The 18876-nt window shown below is 45.0% G+C and overlaps 1 protein-coding gene and 1 pseudogene across 19 annotated transcripts in view; both read right to left on the reverse strand.

Annotated features, from left to right (window-relative positions):
- Positions 1-15766, reverse strand: part of RBM47 (RNA binding motif protein 47) — a 206579-nt gene extending 190813 nt beyond the window's left edge. For 6 of the 19 annotated variants that reach the window (XM_078003283.1, XM_078003260.1, XM_078003286.1 and 3 more), the window contains exon 1: positions 14190-14682. The gene's annotated coding sequence lies outside the window, so the exon portion shown is untranslated. Of the gene's footprint in view, positions 1-14189; positions 14778-15241; positions 15401-15557 lie in introns of those variants that run through there. The other 13 variants (XM_078003299.1, XM_078003279.1, XM_001095351.5 and 10 more) reach the window with 7 other exon arrangements.
- Positions 7210-8542, reverse strand: LOC700862 (large ribosomal subunit protein uL4 pseudogene; annotated as a pseudogene).
- Positions 15767-18876: the final 3110 nt, after the last annotated feature.

Here is an 18876-nt window from a genome sequence, read left to right on the forward strand (position 1 = left end):
TAAGGCCAGGCACAGTGGCTCACACTTGTAATCCCAACACTTTAGGAGGCCGAGGCAGGCTGATCACAAGGTCAGGAGATCAAGACCATCCTGTCCAACATGGTGAAACCCCCTCTCTATTAAAAATACAAAAAAATTAGCTGGGCATGGTGGTGCATGCCTGTGGTCCCAGCTACTCAGGAGGCTGAGGCAGCAGAATCACTTGAACCCTGGAGGCAGAGGTTGCAGTGAGTCAAGATTACACCACTGCACTCCAGCGTGGTGACAGAGTGAGACTCTGCCTCAAAATAAATAAATAAACAAATATGGCATTTAATATTATAAATTGTATATATACATGCTAAATATATTAAATACATTTAGTGTTAATTATATATAAATATATACATGTACTTTAAATATATTTATATTAGGCCGGGCGCGGTGGCTCAAGCCTGTAATCCCAGCACTTTGGGAGGCCGAGACGGGGGGATCACGAGACGGGCGGATCATGAGGTCAGGAGATCGAGACCATCCTGGCTAACACGGTGAAACCCCGTCTCTACTAAAAAATACAAAAAAACTTGCCGGGTGAAGTGGCCGGCGCCTGTAGTCCCAGCTACTCGGGAGGCTGAGGCAGGAGAATGGCGTGAACCCAGGAGGTGGAGCTTGCAGTGAGCCGAGATCCGGCCACTGCACTCCAGCTTGGGCGACAGAGCCAGACTCCGTCTCAAAAAAAAAAAAAAAAAAAAAAATATATATATATATATATATATATAAATGTGATTGCATATTAAATATATAATATAAATGTTAAAATTTTAGTAAATATATATGATTAATTTGAATTATAAGTTTGATGACTGAAACTATACTTAGGTCTTTTTTTTAATGTTTGCCCCCAACCCCATTTCCCCATTACAGTTTCCTTTACACCCTAGATACTCAATTAGCATTATTTTGTCATTTGTGGTATGTAAGTAAAGATCACACACTTTATATTTGCCAATGTGGACATAAAGAGAAACACTGAAATACAAAATAGTTGTCTAAAAGAATGTGAAGGGCCAGGCATGGTGGTTAACACCCGTAATCCCAGCACTTTGGGAGGCTGAGGCAAGCTGATTGCTTGAGCCCAGGAGTTTGAGACCAGGCCCTGGGCTACATTGTGAAACCCTGTCTCTACAAAAAATACAAAAAATTAGCCAAGCATGGTGATGCGCACCTGTAATCCCAGCTACTTGTGAGGCTGAGGTAGGAGGATCACCTGAGCCCAGGGAGGTCGAGGCTGCAGAGAGCCATGATTGTGCCACCTCACTCCAGCCTAGGCAACAGAGCAAGACCCTCAAAAAAAAAGAAAAGAAAAAAGAAAAAATGCTAGGCAGCCAGGTAAGGTGATGTGCCTGTAGTCCCAGTTACCCAGGAGGCTGAGGCAGGAAGATTGATTGCTTGAGCCCAAGATGTTACCGTGAGCTATGATCATGCCACTGCACTCCAGTCTGGTGACAGAGTGGCACCTTGTCTCTAAAAATAAAATAAAATAATGCTTTTTCTAAAAATGAATGATAGGCACTAGAGGTGTCTCCTGCTTTTGCTAGAGGCACTGGATATAAGAGGGGAAACTTCCAGCCGGGCGCGGTGGCTCACGCCTGTAATCCCAGCACTTTGGGAGGCTGAGGTGGGCAGATCACGAGGTCAGGAGTTCGAGACCAGCCTGACCAACATGGTGAAACCCTGTCTCTACGAAAATACAAAAATTAGCCAGGCATGGTGGCACGTGCCTGTAATCCCAGCTACTCGGGAGGCTGAGGCAGGAAAACTGCTTGAACCTGGGAGGTAGAGGCTGCAGTGAGCCGAGATCGAGCCACTGCACTCCAGCCTAGGCAATAGAGCGAGACTCCGTCTCAAAAAAAAAAAAGGGGGAAACTTCCAGCATCTCCTTGGGATGTTTGAACCTCAGTAAACACACCCAAAATTGAGCTCCTGATCTCCTCTACCTGCCTCAAACTTGTTCTCCCCCAGTCTCTGCCATCACAGCCAGCAACACAGATCAGAACCCTTCATCCTGAGTCCTCCCTCCAGGCCATCACGACATCTTGCAATTTCTGCTGGCCACTGCCAGCCTCAGACTCAGGTCATAAAAGAGGCAGGTAGATACACAGAAGAAATCCCATGCAGGCCACTGGCTCTCCCCACCATCAATGCCACTCCCAAAAATCAACTCCTGGTCAGGCACAGTGGCTCACACCTGTAATATCAACATTCGGGGAGGCCAAGATGGATGCATTGCCTGAGCCCAGAAATTCAAGACCAGCCTGGGCAAAATGGTGAGACCCTGTCTCTACAAAAAAATCAAAGAATTAGCTTAGTGCGATCACGTGCCTGTAGTCCCAGCTACTTGGGAGGCTGAGGCAGGAGGATCACTGGAGCCCAAGAGTTTAAGACTGCAGTGAGTCATGATCACACCATTGCGCTCCAGCCTGGGTCAGGGTTATCTTTTAAGAAGCCGTCTTTAATGGCTTTCTCTTAGGCCTGGATTAACAAAATGCAAACTCTTTTCCATGATGTTTAGTGACCCACATGCTCTGAGTCTCGGTAATCCCCATAACCCTACCTTGTGCCCATCTCCCCCTTGCTGGGCACCTTGTACTGTTGCAAGGTCGGCCTTCTTTAAGTCCCTCAACATGCCAAGCGTTCCCAGCCTTAGGACCTTCATGAACGCTACTCCATCTAGCAAAGATGGACATCTCCCTGCTCATCAAATAACTTCAGCCCCACCTCCCTGGAGGAGCCTTCTCTGATGACCTCACTTATGGGATTCCCACCCACTATTGTGCAGTACCTGCAGGTTCCTGGTTCCTTCAGAGCACTAAATCTCACCTCAAGCCCACAAAGAAAGTCCCAGAGGATGTAGAATCTTTATTCACCACTGAGTACTTAGTATCCAGTGTCCAGCACACAGCAGCTGCTCAAACAGCAGTTAAGCCTGTATCCAGGCCAAGCACGGTGGCTCATGCCTGTAATCCCAACATTTTGGGAGGCCGAGGTGGCGGATCACTTGAGGTCAGGAGTTTTGAGTCCAGCCTGGCCAACACGGTGAAACCCCATCTCTACCAAAAATATACAAATTTGCCAGGCCTGGTGGTGCATGCCTGTAATCCAGCTACTCGGGAGGCTGAGGCAGGAGAATTGCTTGAACCTGAGAGGCGGAGGTTGCAGTGAGCTGAGATCACGCCATTGCACCCCAGCGTGGGTGACAGAGCGAGATTCAGTGTCAAAAGAAAAGAAAAGAAAAGCTCTGGGCCAGGTACAGTGGCTCACACCTGTAATCTCAGCACTTTGGGAGGCTGAGGCGGGCGGATCACCAGGTCAGGAGTTTGAGACCAGACTGGCCAACACAGTGAAACCCCGTCTCTATTAAAAATACAAAAATTAGCCAGGTGTGGTGGCACGAGTAGTTGCAGCTACTCGGGAGGCTGAGGCAAGAGAATCACTTGAACCTGGGAGGCGGAGGTTGCAGTGATCTGAGATCGTGCCATTGCACTCCAACCTTGGTGACGGTGAGACTCCATCTCAAAAAAAAAAAAAAAATTCTGGGCTGGGCACAGTGGCTCACGCCTGTAATCCTAGCACTTTAGGAGGTCAAGGCCGGTGGATCACAAGGTTGGGAGTTCAAGACCAGCCTGGCCAACATGGTGAAACCCATCTCTACTGAAAATACAAAAATTAGCCAGGTGTGGTGGCAGGCGCCTGTAATCCCAGCTAGTCGGGAGGCTGAGGCAGGAGAATGGCTTGAACCCGGGAGGCGGAGGTTGCAGTGAGCCGAGATTGTGCCACTGCACTCCAGCCTGGGCAATATGAGCAAGACTCCATCTCAAAAGAAAAAGTCTATATTTAGGCAAGAAAATAAGTCCTTTCAATGTGTCTAGTTTAAGTCATTTAATTCATATTTACTGGTTCTATATTTTGGTAAATAATTACCACCAGCTGCCTCTACATAGTATATTAACAAAGACAAGTCTAATTTAACATTTATATGCTATTCATTTTTTCTTTTCTTTTAAAAAAATTTTTTTAATAGAGAAGGGGTTTCACCAAATTGCCCAGGCTGGTTTTTAACTCCTGGGCTCAAGTAATCCACCCACCTCGGTCTCCCAAAGTGCTGGGATTACAGGCGTGAGCCACTGTGCCTGGCCCCCCATTCATTTCTAATGTCCCATTCAGTACATGTGATAAGAAATAAGATGATTTGCAGAAATAACTTTGAACATTAGCTCTTTGTTTATTAGCCGTATAATTTGTGTGTGTATTTTTTGCACTCCTCAACAAATTGTGATGATGTCTTCCAAATCAATTTAGAAGGAAAAAAAAAATCCAAATAATTCTAAATCAGCCACAAACCATGATTGACAACAGTCATAAATAACTACATCCAGGCTCTTCATCTACTCTCAGCAGACTTTATGTACTATTGCCTTTTTTTTTACTGCAAAGAACCTTCCTGGAGTCTGTACTACCTTCAAGATGGTTTGTAGGGTCCCCAAGCCTAGTAGCCACAGGAGTCTACCAGCAACTGAGGAAGCCCTTTTCAGTGAATTATGGATCTAAACAAGGCAAATGAACACAGAGAGGGAAACTGTGCCTCCCAAGGCCAAGAAAAGCAATTTTGCCAAACCTAGATAATTGTCCAAAGGAGAGAACGAAGCCAGGGCTAGCAAACAAACATGACAGATCAGAGAATTGTTTTGCCATTTGGTAAAAGGCAAGATCAAGTATTTGTATAAAGGTTGTGAGGAAAAATTAAAGACTCAAACAATGACTCTAGCACTTCCATTTCATGCCAGGTTAAGACAAAAATACCTAATTGAGCTCTACAACCAAGAACAATCTAAATGGAATCCTGTAGCAGCAATTGACACTTGTGAAAACCTCAAAGGTGAAAAGAGGTATTTAAGACAATTTGTCTTGACAGTTACTCTCAGAACAATCATTAATTATAATTAAATGACAATAGAAAAGGTGATAAACAATATAGTAACATAAGTCAGTCAAGTATCTGTAGGGCATGCAATTCACAAAACAGGTTCAAAACAGAGAGCTATACATTTAGATGTAAATCACAAAAAGATTGCCAAAGAGGAGGCTTTGATTTGGAAACAGGGAAGCTCTGAAATGGGGAAGTGCTGAAATGATTGCAACATCCCCACATTTGGCCCTGCCTTGCACGTTACTTAGTCATCAGCCTCCATCAAGGACTTGTGGTGGCAGAGAAAATAAACCACAGAAAACATGGCAGCCTCCTAGAAGAGGTCTGGGAGAAAACCCATGCTCATTCAGAAAGGTATGTTCGTGGTTGTATTTCGAGTAAAACGCTTTCGGTCACGCTTGAAATGTGTAAAAGCCTGTGTGTCTTATTCATTTATTCAACAAATATTTATGGAGCACCTACTCTGTGGCAGATGCTCCTCTAATGTGCTTTGGATATATCAATGAATGAAGTAGACATTCTAGTCAGGGAGAGACAGACAATAGGTCATACAATTACATAGCATGCTACAAAGTGATAAATACCAGAGAAAGAGCAGGGTAGCCACACGGAGGATGCGGGCAGGAAGGAGGAATTGCTGTTTTAACTAGGAAGAGGCAGAGCAAAGACTTGAAGGAGGCGAAGGAGTGAAGCATGGATATGTCTGGGGATGATGGTTCAGGCATCAGGGGAAGCCAGTGCAAAGGCCCTGTGGTATGAATGTGTTGGGCACACCCCATCAAGAAAATGAGTGTGGTTAAAGCAGAGGGAGTAAGGATGTGTGTGGTAGCAGGTGAGGTTAAAGAGGTGATGGGGCTTAGAAATAAAGTCACTCACTGGCTTTTGAGTGAGATAGAAAGGCTCTAGAAAGTTTTCAGCAGGGGACTGATAACGATCTGACTTCTGTTTTAAAAGAGTCACTCTGGCCAGGTGCGGTGGCTCACGCCTGCAATCCCGGCACTGTGGGAGGCCAAGGTAGGCAGATCGCTTGAGGCCAGGAGTTCGAGACCAGCCTGGCCAACATGGTGAAACTCCATCTCTACTAAAAATACAAAAATTAGCCAGGCGTGGTGGTGCACATCTGTAATCCTAGCTACTCAGGAGGCTGAGGCAGGGGAATCACTAGAGCCCGGAAGGCAGAGGTTGGAGTAAGCTGAGATCATGCCACTGCACTCCAGCCTGGGTGACAGAGTGAGACTCCGTCTCAAAAAAAACAAAGTCACTCTGGATACTAGGTCAAGAAAGGAGTGTGCAGGGAGAGCAGTGAGGACAAAGGTGGAAGCAGGGGAGCAGATAAGCAGATTCTGCAGACGCATCCACCCTTCTGACACTAGCTCTAGCTAATGGAGAAAAGGCAAGACCTTTCATACATGACTAGGGTGTATGAGAACATGGGTGTTACCATTTAATTTCAGGGTCTGTGTGCCTCCTGCAGTTCCCACCAGAGAAGTGACTCCTAGGTTTCACACTGGGCTTGTCCGTATCACATGAGCTGGCAGTTTCTGTTTACTCACTGGCAAATACCTTGAGGTAGATCCTGGAGCCCACAATGTGGAGCAAAAAGCAAAGGAGGTCCCTGAGCCAAACTACTGTTTGCACCAAATGGGAAGGGCTAACTTGTTATTGGATTTCTCTTTGCTCTGCAAATAGGATTTCACTAGAGGCAATTCTTCCAATAGTTCTTCATCCACCTGTTCTTCCTCATCTTTTCCTTAACTAAGAGTACGCCGTCAGCCCACCAGAAAAGCCACACTGCTGTGACTCATTGATATTCACCTGATACTGCCCTTTCACTCTTGGATTTCTTGGCTGACTCTCTGTAATTTTTAGAGGTGAGATCTCACTATGTTATCCAGGCTGGAGTGCAGTGGCTAGTCACAGGGGCAATCATAACATACTAAAAGCCTTGAGCTCCTGTCAACCATCGATGTTCCTGCCTCAGCCTCCCAAGTAGCTGGGATCACAGGCATGAACCACCACACTCAGCTCTTCACTCTCCCTAATTTTGAGAAAACGTACTTTTTTCCTTCTAATAATGACCTAATAAGTTTTTTCTAATTATGAAACAATGCACTTTTTTCCTCCTCATCATCACTTATTGGCAACTCTCAGACTTTTTTTTTTTTTTTTCCCTCCTCACTGCCTGTATGATCAGGTCTTTATTCAAAAGAAGCTGTCCAAAATAATTTGACCTTTATGGAATAATCAAATGTAAGAGTTTATGCAGCAGGTTGCTTTTCCTCTGGAGTAGGTTTCTTTTCTGCAGGGTTCTTTTCAGGGGCTGGTGTCTTGGTAGCTGCTGCCTTTTTTCCCACTAGAGGCTTCTTCTGCTTCTTCACACCAACAGCAGCCTTCTTTCCTTTCTTTTCCCTAACCCTAACCCACCACAGGCTTCTTTTGCCTGCAACTGCCACCTTCTCATCTGATTTGGCTTCTAGTGCTGCTGCTGCAGCAGCTGCCTTATCCACCCGGAGCTTGGGATTCCTGGCCTGGCGAAGAATGGTATTCCGGCGCATGGTCTTTGCACATGGGTTTAGCTTCAACATGATTCTCAGGTTTTTCAGTGGGTTCTTCTTTAGGACTCTGCGATGAATCTTCTTGCGTGGTGCTCCAAGGACTCTTTGGATCTCTGGGCTTTTCAAGATTCTGCTAAGATCTGTATTAATCATCTTGTGCATGGGAAGATTGTAGTTACTCTTGAGGGAAGCGGCTTTACGCCAAGTGCCATAAAATTCATCTAACTTCCGGAAAGCACTTTCAGTCCAAATGCAGAAATGTCCCACATGCCCACCAGGAGCAAGCTTCAAAATGTTCAGTTTGCTTACATTAAGCAGAGTAATTCCAGGGATGTTTCTGAAGGCCGTGATGATACCATTATCCTCATTATAGATGATGCCCGGCCCCCTGCGCTGGATACGGCGACAGTTTCTCATTTTGCCTTTGCCAGCTCTCATTCCCTGAGAGGCATAGACCTTTTTGATATCATTCCAGGCTTTAAGTTTCCTAAGAAGCAAAACAACTTCCTTGGTTTTCTTGTAGCCTTCAACTTTATCTTCAACTACCAAAGGAAGTTCAGGAACTTCCTCAACACGGTGACCTTTAGACATGACCAGTGCTGGCAGGGCTGAGGCAGCCAGGGCAGAACAGACGGCATATCGTTTTTGGGTTGTGTTCCCTCTACGATGCCAGCAACGCCAGGTTTTGGTTGCTGCAGACATTCGGCCTCCACGACACATGTTTCCAAAAGCACCCCGGCCAGAGCGGTGAGTCCCACCACCTCCAACTGTGGGAATTTGAGCCACAGCTCTGCCAGTACCCCAAGACTCAGCACCGGTCGGATGACCTGCGAATTCACTGACAGTGTAGGGCTGTTGTTTTTGCGCAAGTTGGTGTGAACAAAGTTCACAATATCTGGTCGAATAGGAGCCTTGAATACAGCAGGCAAAGTGACATTTTTGCCAGATGACTCCCCCTTTTCGGAGTACACCGGTATCAGTGGGCGAGCACACGCCATGGCGGAGAGAGGAGACAGCCACGCTCCTCTCAGCCCAGCTGCTGCCATAGGAAAAGCCTCTCAGCCTTTTAAAGGATATTAAAGAGCAGAAAAAGAGGTATAAAGTTGTTTGCTTGTTTGTTTGTTTGTTTTTAGATGGAGTCTTGCTCTGTCGCCCAGGCTGGAGTGCAGTGACGCAATCTTGGCTCACTGTTACCTCCACCTTCCGGTCTCAAGGGATCCTCCCACCTCAACCTCCTGGGTAGCTGGGATTACAGGCACGCACCACCACGCCTGGATAATTTTTGTATTTTTTGTAGAGATGGGGTTTTGCCATGTTGCCCAGGTTGTTCTCAAACTCCTGGGCTCAAGTGATCCACAGGCCTTGGTCTCCAAAAGTGCTGGGATTATGGGTGTGAGTGACCAAGCCTGGCCCAGATTAATTTATTTAATCCTTATAATAACCCTGTGAGGTAGGCATTTTACAGTTGGGGAAACTGAGTCACGAGGTTTTCTTTTTTAGTTAGCCTGCCTAAAGTCGCGTGTAAGTGGCAGAACTAAGATTGGAACCAAGGCAGTCTATGCTCCTAGTCACTCTGCTATGGAGTGTGAATTTAGTATGAATAGCCATCCTTTCCCCAAAATCTGCATCTTTAGCTAAATCCCTTTTTTTTCTCTCCATGTGACCAAACTTTGCTGATTTCCCTGATAACAAACTAGCCCGCAGAGCTGAGCTCTCCTCCATGCCAGCATGCTGCAGTCCTTTACAATCTAACGAAATTCTAAGGTTAAGCCACAACCACCTCACTCTTCCCTGGACAAGTCTAAAACAGTAAGATCATCCTCATGGAGAAATAGATCAGAGATATGAACTGGTAGAACATAAAACAAAAACAGAAAACCACAAAAACATTAGGCCATTGCATTTTCTGTTAATAAAAAGTTGCAGTGCCCCATTGAGTTTTCTATGTCACCAAACCCTCCCAGTTGTAGTTACACAAAGGCAACTTTGTCTTGAGAAGGCTACTGGGAAGATGGGCCTAATCTTGGCAAGGGCTTGGTGTACCGAGAACCACGTTATTATTTTTAAAACTAAATGACAACACACAAAAAGAAATATTATTTAAGCCACCTTTTCTTTTCTTTTTTTTTTTTTTAGACGGAGTCTCACTCTCGTTGCCCAGGCTGGAGTGCAGTGGCACAATCTCGGCTCACTGCAACCTCCGCCTCCCAGGTTCAAGCAGTTCTCCTGCCTCAGCCTCCCAAGTAGCTGGGACTACAGGTACCTGCCACTATGCCCGGCTAATTTTTGTATTTTTAGTAGAGACAGGGTTTCACCCTATTGGACGGGCTGGTGTTGAACTCCTGACCTTGTGATCTACCCACCTTGCCCTCCCAAAGTGCTGGGATTACAGACATGAGCCACCGTCCCCAGCCTAAGCCATCTTTTCAAAAATCACAGTGCTATTATCTTCACCAACGTGGAACCCTAGTTTTTGAAACATGAATGATTTACCTGTGCTTACAAGGTTCAAATACACATTTTCAGAATAGGAATTAAATTGATCTAAGAGAAATAACACCTGAAAAAACCCTGTCCATTCTGTACTTCTATACTTTTTCTTTTTCTTGGGGCACGTGAAATGCTTTACAAACATGATTGAGCCAGGTCTCGGTGCTCTGAAAGGTAGATACTTTTTATTATAATTTTAATACGCTGGCATTTCCTTGGTCAGGTACAGGCATCCTGTTCCTGTTTCAGCTGCACAATGCCCTGCATTCATTGTACACTCACTCACTGCCCACTGGTACATATACTTAACTCTTGCTCACCCACATGTGGATTATCCATAGCGTCTGGGAACAGGTTGTCTTCCACCCCAGCTGGTGAGTACTCAAGGCAAAACTGACAATTCGTCGATGCAAGGCACAGTCAGGAGGCCAAAGCTGTCAGCAACTCCCCTTTCATTCAACATACACCCACCAGGAACCCACTATGGTCTCTGTGCAGGGCCACCATGTTCGTGAGAACCACAAACATATAGTATCCCCAAAGACAAATATCGTGATTTGGGGAGACTGGATATTCTTTTCTTGATTAATGTGGTTGAGTGTAAGCTATAAATAAAGCATACATTTTTCAGAACCAGAAATCTCCTGAGACTAAAACATTGATATTTTCCTAAAACACAAAGGGTTTTCAGGGTTACACTAGCACTCTGTTTTCTCTTGATGTCATCTCCCTGAAACGGCCTTCAGAAAAGCAGAGATTGTGCTTTTGACTTCTAAAATGACTCCACTCTAAAAGCTTTGATAGGGTGTACCAAAAGAGCTACTATAGTCACAATCACTTCTATGTGATCAGCTTATTTATGTATTTTATTTTACAAACACATAAACCATATGCATCTAGACACACCTACAAATCGTTTTTTACGTAAACTAAGTTCCTATGATGACAAAAATGGAAGATTCACAATGACAAAAAAAGACTTCTATTAAATATGTAAGTTACTTAAATCGAGCTGCAATTCTTTTTTTTTTTTTCGGGTGTCCTTAAACCACACAGAAATAGAGGAAAGGCAGAGAGTGGGAGTATGGTTGAAGGGTTTGTGCCTTTTGTAATCAGTTTACTTTTGGTTGTACCAACAGATCATATCTTGAATTCATTCAAACTAGTGTCTATTGCAGTACACTAGGAACATTTGAATTACAAAAGGGAGGAGGAGCTTCTACTTCTCACAGTTGCTAGTTTACCTGCAATCCTTTGAGGGCATTGGTAATCTCCATGTGAGCTGTCTGGTAAATTCCACACTAGGACCACATTCAGAACTTACCTGTTTCTTGGCCATTTATTCCTCTAGACATTCTCTCCCTTTCTACTTTCACTGGAAAATGAAAGTTTTCCTCCCCCACACCTTTTTCAGAGCAAAAGATACGAGATCCTTAAAAGAAGGTGGTCATTGACTTCAAGCGGAGGAGATCGCCCTCCCCACTGCCTCTCCCCTGATACAGACGCTGACAGAATAGATGGGGAAGCAACTATGAGAGAAGCAGAAACAATCAGAACTCCAGCTCAGACGATCTCAGGAGTTTTACTGACAGGATGATTCAGGACCACACACAAAAAATGGCAGGGTGCCATTTTCCTGAATCTCTCCAGCATAAGATGGAAACAACAACTTGAGGTGGCAACTGAGCAATTAGTTACTGATCACTTCTACGACAATTCTCTGGAGGCTCCAAAGGCCTCCTATCTTGAAACCCAAGTCATCTCTGCATTGCTGTTATTGAAAATATTTATCCGGTTGCTCTTTGAAGCCATTACTTGGAGCAGTAATGTTGGGACTAACACACACCTTTTATGATATTAAACCAGAAAATCAGCATCATCATTAAGACACAGAGACTGTTCCCAAGAGGGAAAGAAAATATATCTCCTAATCAGGCCAGTAGCTGAAACACTGCAACATAACCTTTAGCTTGGAATCACTGTGACAAGCACTTAAAGCTGCATTTAATGTCTTCATTGTAACTTCATAAAAGTTTGGCACCCAAATTCTACCTTCATTCTAAACATACCCTTTCTCCTAAGTCTCATGAATCCCAAACTTAAACCCTCTTCAGAGTAAGTTATTTTTCCCCAGAATAAGGTATCTTCTGGGATAACCTAATCACAGTTTTCCTTGCGCCTGGGTCCAATGTTAAGAAAATCTCCCACCTTCATCCTTGTATCCACTCCCCTGACCTTTTCTGATAAATCAGGAGACTTAAGATGTGGAGGTGGAAACTTACTGAAATAGCCAAATGCTTTTCTATAGCAATGAAAGCTCAGTCATTTGGGACATGATTTAATCTTGAGCTTCAGAGCAGAATTTGAAAAGCAAATTAAATCCTTTTGTAAGAAAATAATTTTGCCTACTTTAACCCAATCTTTTAAAAAAATCATTAGGTAGAACAGTAAACCAAATAGTCTAATATGAATGTTCTTATCATGTGAGGAAAAAAAATATGAATAGTCTTTGACACTGGTTAGAGCAAGTGTATAGAACATGTGTCCAGAAGCATGTAGTTCCCTTGCTTTCTGTCTTTATTTCATCCTCAGTATCACCACTGCTTTGGGCAGAATTCTTTCAAAATTTAGTTTAAAGCAGCACAGTGGGGGAGTCAAAAATAAACATGTTGACTATTAAAAATACAGAGATTGGTACAAAAAAAATGATGATGATGAATTCTCAATCCTACGAACTTCTGTAAATGCAAAAACCAAGAGGAAGATAATAAATCTTTAATAATTGATTGATATTCAGAATATCTTGATCTAATTAATTTAAGCATGGCCTACCCAGCCAGGTAAAGGACGGCAGAGCTAGCCTTATTTCTTCATTTGACACATACTGAAAGTTAATCACGAAGCTAGGTGCTTGGGAAATTTCTGAGATCCCATTCTTCCAGTGTGCAATAATTGGGTCAAAGAGGCCAACAGTATGTATATCAGAACAAGATGAAGGGTAAAGCAGACCAGAAAAAAATATTAAAACCCAAACCATCTCTTCCTTTCTTTTTTTCCTTCTGTTTTCCTTTCAGACTGGGTTGATTTTAGTTCCCTCCAAGACTTCAAGTCAGCAATCTGACAAAGATCATTGTTTAAATGACTAGCAACACAAACTCCCACAAAGTGATCTCTTCTTATCCTCTAGGTTGAGTACTTTGGTTTATCTAGAGGTTGTGTGTTATGCCGCTGACCATTAGAATCAGCACCTGCAATTCTCAAACGCTCTGGATCTAATTGCCAACCTTTTGAGCTCAAAACTTCGGCAGCCCCTTCATGTTGGGTTGCCAACCCTTTGCTTTCCCTCCCCTGAGAAATTCGTATGACCTTGCCTTAAAACTTTGAAAGAATACATTTTTTAATCTATATTCCTGCTAAAGAAAACAGTGAGTCATTAAAATACCACCAGAAAAAAAAAAAAAGGTTTGATTTTTAGTTCAGATCTGTAATGGCCTGTAAGGACCTTGGTGGTATCTTCCTATCACTTATGCCTTGGGACAGTACCCAGGAGTGGCTGAACTTTTACCTAATTAAAAAATGAGTCATTTATTTGAAAAGTTCCACTTCCATTTATTTTATCTGATTTCTTAAATATCCGGTCAACTGCTAATTTGTCAGATGTCATAATTCGTCAGCCCTACCCTTTTCTACAGGTTGAATTTTTAATTTGAAACAACTACACCTCCACCGAGTGTTACTTTCAGAGGTAAATTACTGCAGGAAGACCCCCCTCTGCCCTGGTTAACACTTAAATGAGATGCCTCCTGTCCAGGACGCTTCCTCAATCTCACTGTAATAATCTGAGTCTAAAGTCACCTGTGCTTCTGGGCGGTCCAATCATGTATTTTCAAGAGTGAAAAAAAAATCAGTTTCTTTTATGGAAAAAGATTCATCACTACAGGAAACACGATGGGGCTGACTGTAATGATTATCTGCCTTCCCAGAAGCTGACCCTTTTCAAACCTTTTTATAAACACTTTATTTCCCACTAAATATACCAAGAGACAGAAGGTGAGTGATAGCATGAGGGATAAGGGCTAAAAAGAGAAGAAAAAGAAAAAAATATATACTTCAAAAATTGGGACCCAAATGTAAGATTAAGGGACAATAGTTAGAAGGAATACCAAAAAACACCTTACCTTTCCTTGTTAAGTTTTTGGAGCCGCCCACTTCAGAAATTAACACCATTCACAGCCCAGGAGCAACTTAACACAGCTAGGAAGTCACCTACAACATCTTCTCGTCCGCCTTCTTTTTAATGTAAAACCAAAATAAGGAGTGTCCAGCGACTCCCCACCGCGCCGCTTAAAGCAACAGAGCGTTTTAGGCTTAACTCCCAGGCTCTGGGAATTCCAGTGGGTCAGAATTGCTTAACCTTGGAGACCTGCGGAGAGAAAGTCTCCAGGAGGACCGCTCCCCAAACCCTGGTTTCTCTTTATCCCAAGCTGCACATTCCACAGTGGAAAGCGGGAGCGGCGACCCGAAGGCAGCGAAGTTCTCTCGAGCTCAGCTCCCGAGGCCAGGAGCGCGCGGCGGTTCCACCCGCAAAGCGGCGCCGGGTCCCGGCTGCGTGGGGCGCTGCGCACCGGAGCGCACAGCGTCTGGTCTGCGGGCCCTTCCCGGTTCCCTCCCTCTCTCCTCCCGCCGCCCGCCCCCTGCCGAGGCCATCCGCCTCACAGTAGCAAGGTTGTGTCTCGTCTACTCCCTTCCCTTAAACTCACCAAACCAGATTTTTACTCCCAACACCGGCAACTTCCCGTAAATCTGCCCTGAAATTTTATCCTGCTCGCTGAGCCTCCCCTGGCTAAAGGCCAGTGCCACATTCCTCTTGTTTTTAGGAGCGCAGATACCTTTGCTGAAGGTTCAAAGAAAATCGGCCTTGATGGCAGAAATTGGGGGACTTGACCAGAAGGACTTCTCTCCCCGCCCCAAAAGTCACATGCCTTTCAGACACCCAGAAGTGGCACCTGCTCCACCTGGGGGCATCTGTCCCAGCCAGACGCTCGGCCCCCTTCGGGCTGTTGGAGAAACCCAGCCAGAACCACGCTGGAGGAATTAGGAACCTGCTGTTGAATTTCAAGCCGATCGGAACCGCCCCGTTCCCCTTCTTCCCCCCATAAAGAAGTCGCTGGACGAGGTGGGATCTCCGCGACCCCCGCGTGCCCGAGGAGAGCTCCCGGGGCGTCCTTACCTGGGGCCGAGCATGGCTTGGCCGCACGCAGGCAGGAGCGTCACGCGGACCGGGCCCTGACCTTTGCTGGGGCCTTCGCAGCAGGGCCTGGGGCCTGGGCGCTGCTCGTTCAGAAGTGGCTCATTTTAATGCGCTCTGACCTAGAGTTACGAAGGGTTTCTAGAAAGGGAACAAAAAAACATTGCATTTAGAAACAGCAGCCAAGCTCTCGCTTCACCTTGCCTGCTCTCTGGGGAGTTGGCTCGAACCCCCACTCCATCCCAATCCCCAAGAAACCCAGATGTCCGCAATCCGCGCCCCACCCCCTTCGCCTTACCTGTTTATACAAGAGTTAAGGAGCCTCCCGCATTTCAGTGGAGCGCTAAGCCTGTTTGTAGGCGCGGAATGGGCCAACAGGAATCTAATTCTGTGACTAAACAAACGAGAAGAGGAAGCAGGCACCACCAGGAACCTAAAACAGAGTTGTGATTTCGGGTTGCAGTGTCATTCAGCTGAGGGGAAAAAAAAATACCGGGCTACTTTAGTGAAAGAATGTTCCAAAAATGGTTCTTTGCTGGTTGAGTTAACACATGCAAAGAGCTTAGAACGGTGCCTGGCACATAGTGTTAGCTGCCGTTATTGTTGTTATTCTTATTATTATTTACATTATGGCTTTTTTCTGAAGAAGGGGCGTGTGGTCAGAGTTAGACATGGGCTGTAGCCCCAGCACTGCCACTCACTAGCTGTGAGGCCATGAGCAAGATATTTAATCTCTCCCAGCCTCAGTTTCTGGAAGATTCTAACGATGGGATTTTTACAAACAGTTTACATTCATTGCTGACAGTCTTGAATACAATGGGAAATAAAGTCCCTGTAAAGGGTAGCCAACTGAATTTCATCTCACTTAAAAGTTACCAGATTGACAAGAGAAATGGAGATTAATTTGCCTGCATTCCATGAAGCTCACTAATAGGAAGGAAACTCAGGACCCAGCAATCATCCATCTGCTGTGCTTAATTCTCATTTGTATTTTAGCACTTGACCTGGTGTCTAACCCTGGGAGAGTTACTTATCCCAGACTGGGCCGGACAAATAATGACCCTTGCCGTTTGAAAAGCAGTATGAAAGAGAGGGAAATGATTTTGAAACTCCTCATAAATATTAAAAAGTGATTATTGAAGGCTAAAATGTTATCAGTGCCTCCACCCTTTATCCTCCATTTAACTTCACATTTAAAGAAAGAAATCATGGCCGGCACGGTGGCTCAACCCTGTAATCCCAGCACTTTGCGAGGCCGAGACAGGCGGATCACGAGGTCAGGAGATCGAGACCATCCTGACTACCACGGTGAAACCCCGTCTCTACTAAAAAATACAAAAAACTAGCCGGGCGAGGTGGCGGGCGCCTGTAGTCCCAGCTACTTGGGAGGCTGAGCCAGGAGAAGGGCGTGAACCCGGGAGGCGGAGCTTGCAGTGAGCTGAGATCCGGCCACTGCACTCCAGCCTGGGTGACAGAGCGAGACTCCGTCTCAAAAAAAAAAGAAAGAAAGAAAGAAAGAAATCATAATCCCATTAATGAGGCCCTTTCTACTTTATGGAGCACTTTCACCCTTCTTACCTTATCTGATCCTTATAAAATGATCCTATGAGCTATTTTGTCCCCATTTTACAGATGAAAACACTGAAATCACACGGGTTAAGTATAAGTCCAAGGACTGGGTGGTGAGGTCGGGACTGGTTCTCAGTTCTAATTTTTTTTTTAAAGTTGAAAAATCAAACTAGATTTTATTAAAATATATATAAATAACCCTCATTTTTCTTTATTTCATCAGTATTATAAAGTTAAGTGAAAATTAATTAAAAAGTAGTAGCCCTAAGAGAGCGAAATAAAGGTTGAAGGGGAATCAAGAAAACCGTAAATTTAAAAGCAGCATTTGCCACCTTTGGGAAAAATGATTCCTTAAAACCAGCAAAGAGGCCGGGCACGGTGGCTCAAAGCTGTAATCCCAGCACTTTGGGAGGCCGAGACGGGCGGATCACGAGGTCAGGAGATCGAGACCAGCCTGGCTGACACGGTGAAACCCCGTCTCTACTAAAAATACAAAAAACTAGCCGGGCGAGGTGGCGGGCGCCTGTAGTCCCAGCTATTTGGGAGGCTGAGGCAGGAGAATGGCGTAAACCTGGGAGGCAGAGCTTGTAGTGAGCTGAGATTCGGCCACTGTACTCCAGCCTGGGTGACAGAGCGAGACTCTGTCTCAAAAAAAAAAAAAAAAAAAAAAACCAGCAAAGAATTCTGGAACATTTTAAATCCTTCTGATCTTTTATCTTCTCTTGAGGCAAAATTTAACCCAGACAAATTCAACATTTCCTGCATTTATGTTTATTCCTTGTCAATACCAGCCAGCATGTACTGTGAGCAGCAGGCAGTGGGAACTCTCTCAGCAAAGTTCCCTCACCAGACCTAAAGGTTGACACTGCCAGGCACAAACAATGGCTCCACCCCCTTAAGACAACTAAAAAACCCAGCTCCATATTAGCCTGAAGTTTTCTTTTCTTTTCCAGAAGTATCTGGATTATGGCCTCAAAAAAGGCTCACCGTCACAGACTGTCCAAGCTGAAGGATTCCAGAGGGGACATTCTCGCTGGGCACGGTGGCTCATGCCTGTAATCCCAGCACTTTGGGAGGCCAAGGCAGGCAGATTACCTGAGGTCAGGAGTTCCAGATGAGCCTGACCAACGTGGTGAAACCCCATCTCTACTAAAAATACAAAAATTGGCCGGGCATAGTGGCGGGCACCTGTAATCCCAGCCACTCCGGAGGCTGAGGCAGGAGAATGGCTTCAACCCAGGAGGTGTAGGTTGCAGGGAGCCGAGATTGCACCACTGCACTCCAGCCTGGGTGACAGAGTGAGACTTTGACTCAAATAAATAAATAAATAAAATAATAAAAATAAAAGGAATTTGAAAGTGTGGAGATCAGTGACTCCAGGTGAACCGGAAGTGGAGTCAGGGAAAACTCCTGCTTGAGGAGGCTCAGGTTCCACTTCAGGAAGTGAGTCCTCATCTCAGAGAGGGTCAGTTACCCTTTCTCAGATGTTGCCTGCTCCTTCTTCAGTTTTGCCCACTGACACCTATGAAGTGGGTATATCTTTTCTTTTTTTTTTTTTTTTTTTTTTTTTTTTTTTTTTTTTTTTTTTTTTTTTTTGAGGCGGAGTCTCGCTGTGTCTCCCAGGCTGGAGTGCAGTGGCGTGATCTCGGCTCACTGCAAGCTCCGCCTCCCGGGTTCACGCCATTCTCCCGCCTCAGCCTCCCAAGTAGCTGAGACTACAGGCGCCCGCCACCACGCCCGGCTAGTTTTTTGTATTTTTAGTAGAGACGGGGTTTCACCATGTTAGCCAGGATAGTCTCGATCTCCTGACCTCGTGATCCACCCGCCTCGGCCTCCCAAAGTGCTGGGATTACAGGCTTGAGCCACCGCGCCCGGCCTTTTCTTTTTTTTTTTTTTGAACCCCAAATCCACTGGAGAAATGGGTATAATTCTTGTTCCTATTTCTCACTGCCCTCCCCAGGAACATGACAAAAATAAAATAGATTTTTCTAAGTGGCAGGCTATAGCAAAACAAATGTGAACTTTCATTATTTCTTTTTTCTGGCTAA

This window comes from Macaca mulatta, chromosome 5, assembly GCF_049350105.2.
Source record: "Macaca mulatta isolate MMU2019108-1 chromosome 5, T2T-MMU8v2.0, whole genome shotgun sequence".
NCBI lineage: Eukaryota > Metazoa > Chordata > Mammalia > Primates > Cercopithecidae > Macaca > Macaca mulatta.